The sequence below is a fragment of the Juglans microcarpa x Juglans regia genome, chromosome 2D, assembly GCF_004785595.1.
Source record: "Juglans microcarpa x Juglans regia isolate MS1-56 chromosome 2D, Jm3101_v1.0, whole genome shotgun sequence".
NCBI classification, from domain to species: Eukaryota; Viridiplantae; Streptophyta; class Magnoliopsida; order Fagales; family Juglandaceae; genus Juglans; species Juglans microcarpa x Juglans regia.
In genome coordinates, this window is record NC_054596.1 from 10,952,296 (window position 1) to 10,968,122 (window position 15,827).

At 37.0% G+C, this 15,827-nt stretch overlaps 1 pseudogene; it reads left to right on the top strand.

Annotated features, from left to right (window-relative positions):
* The first annotated feature begins 667 nt into the window (after positions 1-667).
* Positions 668-15,006, top strand: LOC121249250 (annotated as a pseudogene).
* Positions 15,007-15,827: the final 821 nt, after the last annotated feature.

The window sequence follows — 15,827 nt, forward strand, 5'->3', positions numbered from 1 at the left end:
GAATAGCTCTTGGTGCATCTCTTGAGAGCAACAATAAGGTTTTAGAATGTTTACCTCAACTGGACAATGAAATGCTTGAACTGGAGTCTTGCAAAATTAAAGCAAAAGAAAGCAAACCGATGGGTGATGGAATCGACGAGTACAAATAACTCAGAGGAGAAAGGGAGATGGTGCTAAACAAACCAGGGACAAAAATGAAATAAGCTAAACCTTCCCATAAGAGAAAAAATAACAAGAGGAGAGAGAAATTAATTAAAAATTATTTACATTTGTGAACAGTGCACCATGCATGATTAAAGATGAAAACAAGCATCCATTTCCATTGGATAGGCTTCTTGAGCTAAATTCTTCAAATTTTACAGATAGATAATGTACCGTTGGAAATGCTCTTAATACCATTTTGATGTAGAAAACTTGAGATTTTACGGGTGGTGAGGCGAGAGACATTGGGCTGAAATTAATTGACTATGGTTATTTGGTTGTGTTTTTAATATTGAATTTTTATTTTATTTTTTGACGAGTTTTGTAGTGCTCTATAGTAATTTTTGGAAGAATGGGGTTGCTCTGCTCTCTCTCACCGTCATTGCATCCCTTTGGCGCGCGCAACCACACACCCACTCCACCCACAATGTCATAGTCATAGTGTGCTAGCCGTAGCAACATCAAAATGGGAGATGGCAACGCCACCACCAACAGAGGGCTTTTAATCAACAACAACAACAACAACAAGCCAAAGTGGCTGCAATAGTATGATCTTATAAGGAAGACCGAGGAGGGCACCTACGGGCTTGTCTTCTTGGCTAGGATTAAGTCTCCCACCACCAATCACAAAAAGTCCATCGCCATCAAGAAGTTCAACCAATCTAAGGACAGGGACGACGTCGGCCCTACCGCCATCTGCGAAATCATGGTCCCCTTTTTCCTTCCCTCCTTTTCTTTTTCTCAAAGTTTAATTCATCTCCAGCAAAGACCAACTTGCGGACATATTCACCAAGTCTCTATCTACTGCTCGATTTAATTTTCTTCAATCAAACCTCACAATCTCTCCAGTAACGCTTGACTTGAGTGGAGATATTAAGATAGAAAATTTTAAAGAGACAGTTGTGGTAGCAGAGGAAATTTCTCAAGAGATAATTGCGATAGTAGAGTCCTCACACAAGCATGAGTAGTGAACAAAGGCATTACCAGACTCGAAGCTTCCAAAAGTTGAAACCTTGCAAGTAACAAAGTCACACGTGTCCTAACTCTAGAAGATTCTCTCATAACAGAATGAATAATTGTGAACCGTATGATCTAATTTTGTATGATTTGATTTGTCTTTGCATAACATGTATAAATATAGTTTAGGAAATGTATACAAGATGGAAGAGAACATATGAAAGAAAATACGAATCAAAGAGGATTCTATCAGTGGCATTTCCTTGAGCACTTTATGTGCACCATCAGTCTTTCTTCTCAAATAGCATAGCTTCTTTATGGTATCCAGAGCTATATAAGGAATAACATACATTCTTCATTTTGCAAATTTTCATAGGGAAATCTATGGCCAATCCAAAATCTCCAGAAATCATCTATTCTTCTCTCCCGCCCACCATCAACCCTTCTATCATCAACTCTTCCACACACTTTATCACAATCAAACTCACAATTGACAATTACCTCCTGTGGAAAGCACAGATTGTCCCATTTCTTAAGGGTCATCGTCTATTTGGGTTTGTTGATGGTTCTCATCTGAAGCCCCGACCACGATTGATGGTTTGGAAAATCATGATTATTCAAACTGGATTTTGCAAGATCAACTCCTTATTTCTACTATTAATGCTTTTCTTTCAAACAGTGTTCTTGCTCAAGTCTTAAAGTGCTCTACCTTATATGATCTTTGGAACACTCTTCACATTTCAGTTAGCCACCTTAAAAAAAGGGTCTGATTCCATCACAGAATACTTCAATAAAGTCACCTCTCTAGCTGCGATTTTAAGAGCTGCTGGACAACCCCTTTCATCCACTAAATTTGTCATATACTTACTTGCTAGTCTTGGAAGTGATTATGTGTCTATTATCACCTCCTTAACTACTCAGCCTAAGCCTTTTTCCACTCCTCAAGTGTTTAGTTATTTACTGAATCATGAGTCAAGAATTGCTCATCAAACTAACTCTCTACTTTTAGGAACTTCTCTTGTAGCTCATAACACCACTCGGAAGTCCAGCTCTAGCTCTATCTCCGGCAGAGGTAGGGGCAATTTTTATCGTGGTCGATGAGGTTGTGGAGGCTTTGCGGCTGCACCGCCTCTTTTTTCCAACCAATCTCCTAGTCGACCCGTATGCCAAGTTTGCCAAAAACCTGATCACACAGCCACAGCTTGTTATCACATGTTCAATTAGGCTTACCAAGCCCCTACACCGACTTCTCTAGCTGCTTATTACACAGTTGCACCCTCTCATGCTTCTAACTCCAATGCACGGTTCCTAGATATAGCTGCTACGAACCATTTTACTGCGGACTTTGCCAATTTAAATTTGAATGTTGCGTCTTATCAAATATCCAACCAAGTCAGCATTGGTGGTGGATCCACACTCCCAATTCAAAACATTGGATCCACTCACTTACACTCTTCTTCCGGCGAATTCTACTCCATAAACTCCTTTATGTTCCTTCCATTACTCGCAATTTACTTTTCATTTGTCAATTTTGTCTTAATAATTCAGTATTTTTTGAATTTCACTCCAATTATTTTTTTGTGAAGGATTTGCACACCCGGACAACTCTTCTTCAGGGCCACATTAGGAATGGGCTTTATGAATTACCTACAGATGTTTCTACAAAACCGGCTCCTGTTCATTCTAGTTCCTTTCGGCCATAAGCATTAATTAGTAAACATACATCTACTCAAACTTGGCACTCCTGTCTTGGCCATCCAAGCCCATGCACAACTACCTTTACAATAAAAAAAATTTCAACTTCCTATTACTAGCCATACCCGAATGCCCCCTTGTTTTGCATGTCTTCAAGCAAAATCACATACTCTACCTCACCCTCCCACCACCTTTAGATCAACCAAACCTTTTAATCTTTTGTTTATTGATGTTTGGGGACCGAGGCATGTGCCTCCTCCACTGGTTGTCAGTTTTATTTGTCTATAATTGACAACTTTTCTAAATATATTTGGCTTTTTCCATTTCAATCCAAATCAGATGCTAACGACAATTTCTTTAGCTTTTCACAAATATGTTAATGATTTCTTTTCATTAAATGTTGCGTCTGTCCAAACAGATTGGGGAGGAGAATTTTGACCTTTACACAATTTTTTTCAATCTATTGGAATTAGTCATCATGTGACGTGTCCTTATTCACATGCCCAAAATGAGACCGTTGAACAAAGACATCGTTACATTATGGAAACCGAGCTCTCCCTTCTTGCCCATGCTTTTGTCCCACAAAAATTTTAGGCCGAAGCCTTTTTAACGGTTGTATTTCTTATAAATCGAATGTCCACACCAATCCTTAATCACAAATCTCCATTTCAACTTCTTTTTCATCATCCCCTAGATTATAATTTTCTACGGACTTTTAGGTGTCAATGTAGGCCCAATTTATGTCCTTTCAATCACCACAAACTAGACCTTAGGTCCAAACCTTATGTTTTCATGGGCTATAGCCCAGACCATAAGGGGTATTGCTATCTTCACATCCCTATAGGTCGAATCTATATCTCCTGTGATGTTCAATTTCATGAAAATATTTTTCCATTTGCACCAATTCCTCAACCTTCCTCTGATAACAACTCGGCAAGTCCATCTACGGGCCTGTTACTAATGTTCATCTCTCCCTCTCCACCTTTTCATGAGACTCCAAACATAATATCTTCACCTGGGCTTCTCTCAATATCTCAACCCACCTCTTTAACTCATCTCATCCCATTGCCCCAACCACACCAAACCGTCCCTCACGCCTCTCTTCAAACCTCTAGGTCTTCTTCCTTACAAACACCTTCAATTGAGCCACAACCCTCCTCTGTTCAAACCTATGATCTGCTCCAAACCCTTCTATACAACTCCCACCCACTTCGACACACCTTATGATAACTCGTTCCTAGAACCACATCCATCGTCCCCTTCATCGATCTGATGGTATCATCCCCTGGCCACCTCCAAAACCTTCCCTCCATCTCACGGCCTCTACCTCATCCCTCATCCCAAAAGAAGCCACCTCCTTCATGGAGGCCTCCAAGTATCCTGAGTGGCGTGCTGCCATGGCTTCCGAATTCGAAGCACTTCTCCTTAACCAGACATGGGATTTAATCCCTTAATTTTCCTCCCTTAATATTTTCGAGTCCAAGTGGGTCCTCAAATCCAAATAGCGTGTCGATGACACCCTTGAGCGACACAAGGCCCACCTTGTAGCGAAAGAGTTTGATCAGCATACTAGGGTTGATTTTATCGAGACTTATAGCCCCGTTGTCAAACCTGTAATCGTTCGCCTTCTCCTCTCTATTGCAATTTCCTCTTCATGGCCATTACATTAGTTGGATATTCAAAATGCTTTCCTACATGGTGACTTGGAGGAGTTACATGCATCAACCCCCGAGGTTTGCAAATCCAGATTACCCTACTCATATTTGCAAGCTGCGTAAGTCTCTCTACGGACTCAAACAAGCCCCTCAGGCTTGGTTCTCAAAATTAATCAATAAATTATTGTCTATTGGTTTTCATGCTTTTAAATCCAATTCATCCTTGTTTATTTTCTGCAATGCTACTGATTTAGTTGATGTGTTAATCTATGTGAATGACATTATTGTTACCGGTTCTAGTCATGCACTTATTTATGATTTTCTTACTGCATTGCGTGCTTCATTTCCAGTTAAAGACAAGGTCAATGCAATATTTTTTATAAATCGAGGTCCATAGAACTTCTCATGGCTTTTTTTATGTCTCAAACCAATATGTCACTGATTTGCTTACAAATACAAATATGCAGAACTCTAAGTCAGTATCGACTCCTATGTCCATATCTGTCAAACTCATTGCCTTGGAGAGTTCCTCCTTTGAGGACCCTCAACTTTACCGCAACATTGTTGGGAGTCTCCAGTATCTTACCTTTACACGACCCGACATCTCCTTTACCGTTAATAAAGTTTGCCAATTTATGCACTATCCTAGAGTCTGTCACTGGCAAGCTGTTAAACGCATTCTTAAGTACTTACGTCTCACCTCTAACTTTGGTTTGCATTTTTCCATTTCCTCTCCTTTTACCATATCTGCCTTCTCTAACGCTAACTGGACCAGTTGCCCTGATAATAGCAAATCCACTGATGGATTTTGTGTGTATTTTGATTCACATCTGATATCTTAAGGATCTAAGAAGCAACCTACCATCGCTCGATCTTACACTGAAGCTGAGTACAAAGTTGTTGCTAACACCACTTGTGAATTACTTTGGCTACAATCATTACCTGTGAACTTGGTATATATATATTTTTTTTATCAATCTACATTTTGTTGTGATAATCTGGGTGCAACATATTTATCTGTTAATCCTATTTTACATTCACATACAAAATATGTTGATCTTGACTATCACTTTGTGCGAGGGCGTGTGACTGTCAAAGCACTCAAAATATCATTCATCTCCAGCAAAGACCAACTTGCGCACATATTCACCAAGCCTCTATCTACTGTCTGATTTAATTTTCTTTGATCAAGTCTCACCATCTCTCCAGTGCTGCTTGGCTCACGGGGGATATTAAGATAAAAAATTCTCAAGAGACAGTTGTGGCTGCAGAGGAAATTTCTCAAGAGACGGTTGCGACAACAAAGTCCTCACACAAGCTAGAGCAGTGCACGAAGACATTACAGACTTGAAGCTTCCAGAAGTTGAAACTTGCAAATAACATAATTATACTTCACCCTTTCAAACTTTCACTCAATTCACAATGTCCCTCCAAAATTACTAATTGCATCAAAGTGGATTCTCAAACTTTCAAGACTTCCCAATCCTCTCATTCTGTCTACCAAAAACATTAAATCTAATGGAAATTCATTGTAAATATGTAATTTTCATCTAATTTATTATTATTGACAATATAAAATATAAAATAATATATGCTATGAATTAATAATAAGTCATTAATCATTAACCATATATAAAATTATTTTATACCTAAGTTACAAGCAAGTATGAATAATCTATGTACACGATGAAATTATTTGATATTCATTAACCATATATAAATTAATAAAAAAATTATTTAATGATTTATAATTTATTATTAATTGATAGCATATATTATTTTATATTTTATATGGTCAATGATAATAAATTAAATGAAAATTATATCTTTGCATTGAATTTTATGCACATGAGCAGCACGTGTAGTGAATTTCTATTAGATTTAACGTTGATGGTAGACAAAAGGGGGAATTGGGAAGTTTTGAAAGTTTGAAAGTCCACTTTGATGCAATTAGTAGTTTCGGAAGTACATTATGAATTGAGTGAAAGTTCGAGGGGGCAAAGTGTAATTAACCCAAATAACAAAGTCACACGTGTCCTAGCTCTAGAAGATTCTCTCATAACGGAATGCGTGATTGTGAACCGTATGATCTAATTTTGTATGATCTGATTTGTCTTTGCATAACTTGTATAAATACAGCTTAGGAAATGTATGTAAGATGGAAGAGAATATATGAAAAAAAATACGAATCAAAGAGGATTATATTGGTGGCATTTCCTTGAGCACTTTCTGTGCACCATCAATATTTCTTCTCAAATAGCATAGCTTCTTTACTCATGAATGTTCACATCAACCACACAGACATGTCACTGTATCTGGCTTTCGACTACGCCGAACAATGAATTTTATGTCACTGTGTCGTTCAGAAATTTAGAGCATTTCTTATGTAGTTTTTCAACTTTTTGTGACGTGATGTTTATCTCTGCCCTTGTCATGCCGGGAATCAGTTTTTGTAAAAGAATTAGTTTATATCACTTGATTCTCATTATTGTGAAGAGCAGCTTACATTTCCTAGATTATGCATTTTAGAAGGATACGATTCGGTTTTCCTTACAATTCAGTTGGACATTTTAGATGATGCATTTTAGAAGGATGTAATTCACTTGATTCACTTGGACATTTGAAAACTTAGAAGGATACGATTCAGTTTTCCTTACAATCCATTACATGGTCTTGTGAGATGAGAATTTTGTGAATAATAGTAAGATAGTTTGTGAGAGGGATAATACTACGCCCACCACTCGGACATCTCACTCCCACTTCCTGCTTGACGTGGCTTGCCACATTGTACGCCTTTAAAAATTAAAAAATAAAGCCTCCATTTCATCTTCAAGCTTCGTCTTCAAGCTAAAAAAACTCATTTGGTCTTCAAGCCTCCATCTGCCCACCAAAGAGAAACCAGTTCGCATTTCATCTCCAAGCCAAGCCTCCATTTCATCTTCAAGCCTTCAAAGAAACCCATTTGGCTTCACAAAAGCCATCTGTCCTCAAACACGATTTTCCAATTCACAAAACTAAACCGTTACTGATTGTCCAAAGTTACTTGTTCTCACTACATGCCAACTGCTCTATACACAACTTACATATAAAAGTAAAGGGCTATTAAATTTTCTCAACATGAAAAGGTTACCAACTTACCTTAAAGATTACAACTATATAAGTTCCATCTTCGTACCTCTCAATATTTATACGCAGATTACAATTTGCTTAATCTATTATTGCTGAGAAATACAATTATGGAAGTAAAATCAAGGCCTCGTATTCAGTTTGTGCTCCTGGTCTACTCAGAACACAAGGCCACCAAGTTCAAATTATTCTCAATTTCAGCACCTCACATGCCAGCATCTCATCTGTCTTAGATCTCATTCTTTGCTTGTTTTGTGTCTTCTTTTGCCGCTCCACCACTACTCCCAATTATTTGAGATAACCTCAACCTCACATCCATTGATATTGGCAATGCAGGAATTGCATCTGTCTCTGTCCCTGGTGCAATCTTTGCCACGAACTCTACCGTGCTCTCTATCACATGCATCATAGGTTTTTCATTCAAAATAAACTAGAGTTTGTCCCAATATCACATAACACTAACACTAATTAGCTAAGAGTACTAAAGGTTGTGGCCATGGCTAAATGCCCACGCAGTCAATCACAAATCCCAAAAGACGGAAAAAATGAGGGAAATGTACCACTCGGATTGGAGGTCGGGCAAAGGAGAGCTGAAAAACGGCACTGGAAATGTATCTCTTGCTGCGCGAACTAGATGCCTGTGGACATTTGACGGAGGAGTCGGAGGAAATGAAGGTAGGCTTTCGGGGGTTGGGGATTTTCGATTCCTGAAGAGGAAATGAGGAGGGGGGATGTTGGGCTGGAGACATACTTTGCCTCATTTTTTTTTTTTTTTAAGAATTATAAAACACGTGGCATGCCACGTAAAGCGGGAAAGCAAATTGGTAAAACTTAGTGGTAACTGTAGCATTACCCTCGTGAGAGATATTTTGAATTAATATTTTATAGGGTTTTGGGAAAGGAGAGAGAAAAAGTTGAATAAAAAATATTATAAAATTAAAATATTGTTATAATATAATTTTTTAATATAATTTTTATTTTGGAGATTTAAAAAAGTTGATTTTTTTTAAAGTTTGAGAAAATTGTAATGATTAGTTTGAAAATGTTGTAATAATTAATTTGAAATATTTGTGTTTGAGTGATGTTTGTGAAGGAGATGAGATAAAACTTTTTCCAAACAAGCCCTAATATCTTATGCTAGTCTGGTGAAGCAGCAAGATTACTTTAAAAAATATATATATCTGAGGATCTTTATGCAGAATAAAAGTATCAGCTCCATTTAGTTCACATTTTTATCTATATAAAAACACCATTTATGTACACTGCATAAAAGGAAATTATTAGACATCATAGGGACAAGGTTAACCATGCCATTAGCCCCTACACAGTTAAATCGTTACTCTGGCAGCTGCTCAATGGACTGAACTAACTCCGCAGGTAAGTTCTATTTGTGCGACACTGATTATTTTGTTTAGTTCCATTGCGATGTCATCATCGTGGAAGGATTTATGCTGTGGAACTTTCTGCAGTAATTGGATCATACATCGAGATTTGAAGCCATCGAATATCTTGGTGATGTTCTGATCACTTTTCTCTGTTATGTGATGAATAACTTTACATCCTAAAGTTGTCATTTCTTTGTGAACTGAGCTTCTATGTGCATATATTAGCCTTTATACATGCTGCCAAATTTACATGAATCTTTTGTGAACAGGTTATGGGTGAGGGAGACGAGCAAGGAGTTGTAAAAATTGCTGATTTAGGACTTGCAAACTCCTTTGAAGCCATTATCTGACAATTGGGTAGGAAGCTTCTTTTGAGTCCTTTAGCACTACATTGTTTGTATTTTCATGTAATGTTCTCATATCTATTATAATGAAATGAAATTTCATCAAAATGAATAAATAGGCAGACCTCTTTCATGCACTGTGCAAGCATGATGAAGCTAATACAGTTCATGAAAATAAAAAGTCTCAAATGTAGATAAGCAAAATGTTATGTATGTTTTCCTCAGTCTACAAGAATAAAGAGGGTCATGGGAAGGGAAGCTCTGATTAGCCTGGACAAACAAAGCCACATATCCTAGAGCCTAACACATTTAAGAAGACTCTTTAGAGGTAGTAATAGTGAGCTTGGGGCTAACAATGCTTCATAGGAGGAATCTACATCTTTCATGATCTCTCTGATAGAAAATCCTTTGTGGTGTGCGTCTGTTGAGGAATTCTGAGCTACATGGAACTTGTTGGAAGAAACCAGGCATTCCATTTATGAATTTTGAAAATTTAGCTGGAAATTTATACGACAATGGATGTATCTCGCCAGACCCCATATTCTTCCACTGCACTTTCTCATGTATTAGTGCTGTCAGCCCTCTTGGAGCAAGCCTCATGTGATGATTGTCATATGCATTTGACTGTTTGTAATTTATATGTTGCTAGTGTTTTCTTTTCAAGCTGAAAATGCTGGAAGCAAGTGGTGCTTATTGAAGCTTTCAGCTTCTTGGGTCTGACTGCATTTGCAGAAATTATGATCTGCAAAATGTGGTTGTTTCTTCAGTGTGTGCACACACATACGAAAAATAAAAAGGATTCTTCACTGGTAATTTGAAATTTGAGTGTTTGGAACTAAGGTGCTTTCCCAGTCCCCATTAAGTCAGTTGTTTAAAAAGTCATTTTTTATGTTCTTATTATTCTTTAGTTTCCTGCAAGCTTATTTATTAATTATTTCTAACAGCTCGTGGTAACTATTTGGTATCGTGCACCTGAGTTGCTCCTTGGGGCGAAGCACTATACAAGTGCTCTTGGTATCCTTGACAGCATATTTCACCTTCTACTTTTTGCAAGCCCATATAGTATGCTCGAGCAAAGCTGCCAAGAGATATTTACATATGCTCAACTTTTTCCACAATAACTCAGAGCTTTTTTATGTTGTATGCGTCTCAAGTTTGAGTTTGGTTAGAATGATACTTGATGATGTTTGAGGTGATGCGCTTCTTTTCTTGTGCATACTTGCACCAGAAATGATCATTTATACTATTGTTGATTGCATGGCATGGTAGGATATTTATTATTATTATTATTATTATTATGTCGGGGAACCTCTCCAAAGCAGAGCCCTTCAAACCCATCCCTGCAAAGTAAATTCCGGTCCCATGCACCGCATCCTCAGAAGTTTCCCTACATAGAACTGGTTAAATTGCTGGTTTTTCACCCGGAGGTATTGAACTTTGGACGTTGAAGGAAATGATACCTAAGACCGAGGCTTTCACCACTTGGATCAACCCCTTTGGATTTGTTAGGATATGTTACATCATTCTTTGACTTAAAGTGCAAGGGATTGTACTACACGGGTCATCAAGATTGACTTGGAAGGAAGTACAGAACTAATACACCATAAATGAAGTGAACGATGAAACTGCTTAGAAAGAATTCTATTATAAGCTTTTTGCCATATTGATGCTGCCTAATGATTATAGAAAATTAAGGAAGCAGTAAATCCTTAATATTGTAACTAGATATGTGGGCCATTGGATGCATATTTGCTGAGCTTGTGACTTTGAAGCCACTTTTTCAAGGTGTAGAAGTCAAGGCCACATCAAATCCTTTCCAGGTATAATGTGTTGATGCCTTATCCTTTCAAAGTTTAGCTTTCCTTAACTGACTTTTCATATCCAAGTTGTAATTTCCTATTCTGTACTGGATACCCTGTATTTTTCCACTCGTGAAGCTTGATCAACTTGACAAGATATTCAAGGTCTTAGGTATTTGTTCTCTTTACTTTCATGTTGGGACTGTTTTCTCCTTTTCTATGTTGCTAATCTATATTACAATTCATGGTTGTTTCATAAGGCCATCCCACACAAGAGAAGTGGTCAACACTTGCAAATCTTCCACATTGGCAACAAGATGTGCAGCATATACAAGGCACAAGTAGTAAGTTTTTCCCCCGCTTCTCGCCTATATATATATATATATATATATATATATATATATAAACATTTTGAAATTTCGTCTATTTATCTATTACTTATCTATTGGCTTAGCTATCGAGTATTTGGTCTTGCTTTTAGTTAAATCCATAAGAGTTTTGAGAGGTTTTAGTTAAATTTGTGAGATTGCATTAGTGTTTCAATGTCACTTTTAAGTGTTGACTGAGGCAATTGCATGGCACAAAATTAGCTGTGGCACATGCCAAATTAATAAGCTGACATTGAGGTATGCCACATCAGGCACATATAAACCACTCATCAAATTACTGTTGTTTCTTTAACAATATTTATGGTGATGTTAAAAATTAAATTAAAAGCGAGAATAAAATCAACAACAACAACAGCAATATAATGAACAAAACTCAGGCACCCACCTCCATCTGCCATGGCATCTGAAATCTAGATCTTACACCCCAAGATCTTATCTCTTTCTCTCTCTCTGAATCTGCCACGTGTTTTGCATGATGACTTTGATGAAGAGCTACGATGGCCTCTAAATTAAAGGGACTGATGCATCAACAATATATTGGGTATAAATTCTAAAAAAAAAAAAAAAGATTATTTTCCTGAAATGTTTATTTACATGGTAAATGTGCATTTCTGTGAAGTGATTGTATGCGTGGCATGAATCAGATTAAGGCGTTCAATCTGTACAGGAAAAACCCTCAATACTATAAATTTTGCTGTATTGTCTGTGGATCTGATTTTGCATCACTTTTGTCCATATAATTCTACTCAATTCAGCTATTTCTTAATCAACATGCATGTCTTTATAAGCAGATATGATCCTTGGAAGCGATGGCTCTCTCTCTGCGCGTGAGCGTGCGGGCATATGTATGGGACTAGTTATGTTACTTGTTATGCCATAAGTTTAAAAGCTACTTTTTTTTTATCAGTAAATAAGAATTTTATTAAAATATGAGAAGCCAAGTACATGAGACATATACAAGAGCAGTACCAATGCATGAGTGTCTAAAGATACAAGGAAATCATGTACGTTCATGACATTAAAGTATATTACAATCGACCAATGGAATAAAGTAAGAAGAAATAAAGTTCTAATCTCATCTATTGGTCGTTCATGATTCTCAAAACTTCGACCATTCCTCGCCATCCATATGCACCACCATATATAGATCGGTATCATCTTTCACATAACTGCAATTTGAAAGTTACTTCGGATGCCTTGCCAGCTGGCAAAAAAATCCACAACCATTTGTGGCATCACCGAATGGAGCACCACTCTAGCAAAAAGATGTTGTTCCACAAACTCATGGTTACGTCACAATGCAGTAATAGATGATCCATAAACTCTCCACTTTTCTTGCATATATAACACCAATCCAATACAATAAGTCAAGATTTTCTTACATTATCTGAGAATCTTCCCTAATGAAGATATTCATACAAAAAAAGAAGCTTTTAAGGGGGTCTTAGTCCTCCTTCTTCCTTGAGAACATTCTTGTAGAGTGTTTCGTAAGGGACTTATAGTACTATACAGTAAATCTCCACTTCTTGGACAGTAACCACAAAATCATATCAGCTCCTTCATTCGCTCTACAATTATACATAAAATTGAAAAAATTTGTAAATGTGTCAATTTCTCAATCTTGGGCAACTCTAAGGAAAATGATATTCTATTGGGAAGAGCCACTAGAGAGATCCATGAGTTCTACTACCAAAGCCTCTTGTCTTTGTCCGATGCCCTATATTGTTGAAAAGGGTGAATTTCATAATTCAATTAATTCTCAACACTCTTACATGTTGGCTAAACTTCCCATTAACAAATGGACCCAATACGTGGAACTGATATGGGGTAAAGGGCTAAGGAAAAGAAAGGACATGGGGTAAAGAGTAGAGTGAAAAGAATTCAAGATCACTACTTTAATACAATACTAAATCATCAGTCGTCTCAAAAGTATAAGCTAATTTGAATAAAAAAATTAGATCATTTAATTAATATCTGAACAATTTACAATATTTTGTATACCCCCTACTTGCAGTGGGGAGGGTTGTTCGGGTTAGTTTCTCTTCTGTTTCACTACAATCGTTGGGATACGGTCCACTTAGGACCATCCCAGGTTTGACACGGTTCAACAATTGTCCAGTGTGGGAAGGGATCGTACATGCCAGGGGACCAGTCAGGAGAAAGCTCCTTGCGCTGTGTTTAATTTTTTTCCTTTTTTTTTTTAAACACTGTTGGAGGCTAACTGTGGAAAGCTATGCAATTGGATAATGGAGTTATAGCTTATACATTCTACTTTTTTTTAAGAAAAGAAAAGCTTATATATTCTGGAAAATGATAGTTACAGTTGTGAATATGCAAGCGCCGTGTAATCATTTTGAAAAAAATAAATAAATACGGGACCCTCATGAAAAAAAATTAATTTTTTAATTATAGACTTCACTCTTTTTCAAAAAAATTACGTAACGCTTGCACACTCCACAACTGCCCGTAACATTACTCATATATTCTACTTGATGCCACGTTCTAAATGTAGTTTATGTTTTGCTGCTAGGTATTTTTGGATTGAACCTCTCCCAGGGCCCTTTAAAAAAAAAATTATTTTTCTCTAGTATTGTTACAGTCTACCAATGGAATGCTTGGGCCGAGCTTGGGCCAAGTCTAATAGGGTTTGATTTACTTAATTGTTATCATGTTAGGGAGTGGGCCGCAGAGTAGCTGGGCCTTAGTTAGTTTGTTTTCTTTTGTTAAGTTTGCTTAGTTAGTCATGGACTCATAGGTCATGTTGGAGCAAAGCTGAACCCTTTATCCAGTGTTTGCATTTTAGCATATAAGGGTATTGTAGTTACTGAAAAGAATTATCCAGAATCATTAATGAAAATATTTTTATATTCTGTTTTCTCTCTTTTACTTAAAGACTAGGTCAATCTTGAATTTGACTTTTTTTTTTTTTACATTTTTTCTCATATTTTCTAGTCATCCAAATACTAACCATCATTCGGATATTTTCACCAAATGGTGGATATGAAGGTTTTATCTTCCAATGTTCCAGAATCTTGCATCACAACAAATGAAAAAAGATTAAATAAATGATAAATGAAGCGTCTTGCTCAACATATGGGTCAGACAAGCAAAACTTCTTGTAAATTTGATGTTGAAGGCATATGGTACACCTATATTTTGTTTGTTTTGAAAGATATGTCACATCAATTTCAGTGCACTGGTATGCCAAACTCGAGAGAAAGTTAACTATCCTACTTGCCCAGTGGACACAAGTACAGATTTTGAAGGGACGACTAGTTTCCAACCTTCGCAACCAGTATATGAGTGCTAGTGTGTCTTTTATGCTTGTGCTCTGGATGATGTGTGCTTACTACTAGTTCGCTGTTTCATTGGACTAGGTATCATCCGGAAATGCAGTTTCTGGGAGCATGGCTGCTCATGGAGGGACAATAGATCTGTACCTCGGCAGATGGTAGATGGCATGCAAAGGATGCAACCTCAGGGCTTGCCTGCTTATAATCTAACATCCCAGGGAGGATGGGTGGTGGAATGAATCCTGGCCTCCTCTTAAAAAAAAAAAAAAAAAAAAAATTTATACAATATTTTTTACAATACATTATTTTATAAAAATACTCTTATTTTATAATATTATTATAAAATATATTATAAAAATGTATTATGTGGGTCAATATTCCTATAGAAAAGCTGCCCTCACTAGATTCGAAAACAGCCCTCCATTCACGTACTAAAGTAAACTGGATAATCAATAACTCGATCGGTGCATATAAAAAGCGGTTGGCGTGTATTAAATTTTGAAGACTACCCACCAATTCCATTTTTGGAAATCGAAATCAGCTGCAATTTCACAAAACCGCAACTCCAGTCTGGACTCTGATTACCAGTACTCAAAGAAACCTACTCAATATTCGAGACGAAGACAAAATGTCTTTTCCAAGACATATATACGTGCAGCCTTGTAAATGTATATGTTTGTTGTATCATGATCCTGGATGCAGACAAGAGTACATGAGGACAAACCAATGGATATATATTTCCTTCCTTCAAACTAATGCTATATGAGAAATTTTACTTCCAACCGCCTCTTGCGTAACCCCATGCAACTAGTGTCCCTTTTTATGAAAAAATTTATTTTTTTAACATTTTCGTTTCGTCTTCTTATAATATCATTCCCTCTCTATTTCTCTATCAATTTTTTTAACATTCTTCTTCCTCCCTCTATATTTTCAGCACTTGAACTTTCTGAGAGTTGAACCCTGCGCATAGTCTCCACTACATC